This window comes from Falco naumanni, chromosome 3 (assembly GCF_017639655.2).
Source record: "Falco naumanni isolate bFalNau1 chromosome 3, bFalNau1.pat, whole genome shotgun sequence".
NCBI lineage: Eukaryota > Metazoa > Chordata > Aves > Falconiformes > Falconidae > Falco > Falco naumanni.
Window position 1 is genome coordinate 84,188,053 of NC_054056.1, and position 3,957 is coordinate 84,192,009.

General features: G+C 41.7%; 1 long non-coding RNA gene across 2 annotated transcripts; it reads left to right on the plus strand.

The window, feature by feature from the left end:
* Nucleotides 1–626: 626 nt before the first annotated feature.
* LOC121085493 lies at nucleotides 627–3,625 on the plus strand. 2 transcript variants are annotated; one of them, XR_005827084.1, is made up of 4 exons: nucleotides 627–745; nucleotides 2,038–2,112; nucleotides 2,516–2,690; nucleotides 3,391–3,625. It is a non-coding gene; the product is annotated as an uncharacterized LOC121085493 (long non-coding RNA). The 2 variants fall into 2 exon arrangements; XR_005827085.1 differs by lacking the exon at nucleotides 2,038–2,112.
* Nucleotides 3,626–3,957: the final 332 nt, after the last annotated feature.

A 3,957-nucleotide genomic window follows, 5' to 3' on the forward strand; every position in this document is an offset into this window, starting at 1 on the left:
TGAAATGCCCTTTGGCTTGCAGGAGTTTGCAGAGTTAGTGGTTTGTCAGGCTTTTCCCAGCAAAGTCCTATTGAACTGAAGTTTAATATGTTCAAGCGAGAATATCTTTAACAGGCTGCAGGCTCTGCCATGCCTCTAACGCTATAAACAATGTAGGGCTTGGAATGGGTTCTTAATGGCACTGTATTGATTGAAAGGGTAGAAAGTTCATCTAAGCTGTGGATAGTTCTGGTAATTTCCTTGCGAGTTTGAGTGCTGTGTAGCTGTAATTGCTGCACCGAGCTTTGACTTACAAGCAGCCATGCTAATGAACCCGTTAACATACGTTGCTGCTTTGGGTGGTCAAGCTGCAAGGTGTCTTTGTACCACTTAGTGGGTCATTCCTTCAGCTGTCTTGGCTCATTTGACATTGAACTCCTGCGAGGGAGGTGCTCAGGTCCTCCTAAATCAGTGGGATTTCACAAAATGAAGGGCTGGCTGCAGCCCAGGTTGTTGCTTACCTGCAGCCTCTGCTGGTGTGTGGGACTGCCCCCCCCCCCCCCCCCCCCCCCCCCCGCCACCTCGGGGCAGTGCTCTGCACTTCCCTGGGAACCCTAACATTCCTGTCTCCATATTTCTCCAGCCTGCTGAGGTCCCTCGGGATGGCAGGGCACCTATCTGGCGTGGCAGCTGCCCCCCAAGTTTTGTGTTGGCCGTGGGCTTGCTGATCCTGTGCTCCATCCCATCATCCGGATCGCTGACGAAGGTACGGAGCAGTGTCGGCCCCATGTTAACGGCTGAGCCAAGGTGGATTATTATTTTTTTTTTCCCCAATAGAAAGTGGACTCTTAATATCTGCTGCCTTTCTGCTGTCATAGTCTGTTTAATGTCAGACTGAAGCCTGTGTTTCAGCATCACATCAGCTGGTGCAGCAGAGCCTGAGCTTCCCTCCATTTTCCATCTTTACCAACCACTCAAACTTTTTTCCACAGTTTCAGGTAACATAAAATGGACCCTCATTTTGTGAGAAGATAGTAGAACACCCCCAGGTCTATATTGACAGACACAGGGCACCACCTGCTCCTATTTTGACAGCTGCTTTCTGATTTGTAGGGTAGAGCAAGAAACCAGATTGCTATTCTACTACAGCAAGTTACACTAAGTGGCTTTGGGGTCACAAACAAAGCTTTAACAGGACACGTAGTGTAGTCCTCTGAGATGGTTGTGATGATATCAAAGGATGGTGTATTATTGACACAGATACTGAATGCTGATCTCTCTCAGGCTTCATTAGTTTCCATTTTTATCTTGTACTTACAAATATTTTACCTTGTATTTACAAATATTTTGACATAATAACTTATGACAAATGCTTAATGTCACTCCCTGTTTACAGACTGGGATACTGCTTTCTTAGTCTGGTGAATCAGGACCGCACAGCAAAGTAAAAAAGCCAACTAAGATTAGGAAGAAGCCCAATACTCAAGTTGAAAGAAATAAAAGAATGAATACTGGGAAAGCCATGCAGCCATGGTTTTCTATGGGCTGTGCTCCCCTAGTTTCCTTTGTGTCCACTAAAAAAAGCAATCCACAAAATTGTACCAGAAACAAAGCTATGGTTCCATAGCAGGACTCAGTTCATCCTACAGGCTGTCAAAAGTTGTCAGCAGCCTGCTATAAAAAAAGAAAGAGAGTGGAGACACACAACCCAGAGCACAGGTGTTTTGCTGGGCTGAGCTCCCATGGAAGTTTACAGCCCAAGAATTTTCCCTTTTTCCATTATGTCAATGATTAGTTAGGACAACAGATAGTTACTTAGCATAGCAAAAACACATGATTTTTTCCCCAGGCAGAACAGAGCTACAGAGTGGAAAGCAGATTCCTATTGCAGAGGTCTCAGATTAAGGAGACAAAGAGAAGTTGGCCCAAAGCTAAGAAATACTTATCTCAACCTGGTTTCTTTGAGCATAACATACCCCTAAAAAGCTTATACAAAAGTAATTAATGGACCAATTGAGACTGTTTTAAAAAAAATCACGCTTTACGTATGCTTAACAGGGTCCACATCACCAGAGCACAAGGATGCCATATCAGCAAGCTCCGCACCCTTTCCTTGGATGGTATTCAAGACAGGTGTGTTTAAATGGTTATGAATATGCTTTAATTTGCAGAACACAGATGCTAAGCACAATAGATTAGTCAGAGCAGTTTGTCAAGTGCCCAGATTGACATTGGTGCCACTGCAAAAATAGATTTGGGGACAAGATGCTGAACCGGTATAAAGTTCATACAGCGTGCTGGAGCACCGTGCGCTCCCAAGAGCTCAGGAGATGGCCTTGAGCCTCTAACTGAAAACGTTTATTGCTTACACTCCAGTTTTGTACAAAATTGGCAGAGACCACTGTGTGTGTCTGAAAAAAATATTTTCATCAACTCCGGTTTCCATTTATGGGGCTACGACCTTGTCAGTATTCCTGTCCCACCTTTTTTTGTTTTTGTTTTTTTTAAATCTATGTTATTTTTTTTTCCTCCCCAGGTAGCTCTATACAGCCCACAGCACGTTTTCCAGCCACCTTACACTCCAATGTTGAACTACATCCACCTGGTTATCCATACCAGCAGATGACCTTACCAGCAACATCCAGCAACATCCAGGATCTACCACCAATGGCAGGCAATGGGATCCAGAATCCATTTTCTCTTTCCTATGGGTATGGCGATGCAGATTTGCTTTCTGGTTTTTTCAGTACTTCAAGGAGAGTTAAGGACAGCGAACCTGCGTGGAGCTAAAGACTTACTCAGCAGTGGGTTTCCCAGTTACATTCTCACCAAATTCCAAATCTGAACAAAATACAAGATTTTACTGTAAGGTCTAAATTCTAAAATTTTGGTACAAACCCAAGGTAATTAGTTTTGGGTGAATGAAGCTGAAACACTGTGCTATACGAGATGCCACCTACAACTTCCAATCAATATTATGGATCAAAAGTATAAACACCCTTAACTTAAAAAGGAAACGCTTCAACAGGCTAGAAACCAAAATATTTTCACGCTGTCAGAATGAAACTAAAGGATTCATTTTGATACCTTCTTATGAAAACTGTAGTTCAAATCAACATATTCCGAGGTTGCTAAAATAATGGCAAAATCTGGTAAAATGATCTCTGGAGATTCAAATTCTATATATCATCTTCTGTTCAATGCTTATGGGATAGACAGGAATAGCACATACTTCCCCCCTAGATCACCTTCCCAGAAACCAGATTACACATTAAAAAAACAAACACCAAACAAACAAAAAAAAACCCCAGCATATAAATGCTTCCAAGAGCTCCATTATTAGGAAGAACAATTAATTTGAAGTTAGATGTAATGTCCTGAAGCTTGACTACCTTACATTTTCTGTTTTAGGTTTAGTTCTGTACCTGGAGGATCTGCGACAACTAACCTCAACTACCTTCCAGCAAGTGCTATGTAAAATTTTAAGTGAACAGAGTTTTCCTAGCCTAGCATTCAGAGGAAGACCTACTGTCTATTTATTATAGGTTCTATGGTCCTATACAGATTTCATGTTTTGCCCAATGTGAACATTCCCATCTAGAATAATCCCCTATGATTTATAGGGTAAGAAACAGCTGCATGACAATTCAACTGAAATATATTTTTTTTTTTAGGATGACAGAATAAGAAGGGGCTTTTTTTGTTTTGGAAGACTGAGACAAATAATAAAAAATGTTTATATACGACAAATGCCTGAGCTGCTTTGAATTGAGCGTTGGTGCAGTAAAGATGGTTGATAGAAGAGTCTCGGCCACAAATTTCAGAGATACTAACTTCAGTTGTATATTCAAAGTGAGATTAACACAAATACATTCAACAGCTGAGTGGTGCAGCTCCATGCATGACATGTTCCTGTCTTATTACCTCAAACTCTTAACGCTAATCCAGATGCTAATTTGACTCTTAATAGTAAAGAAG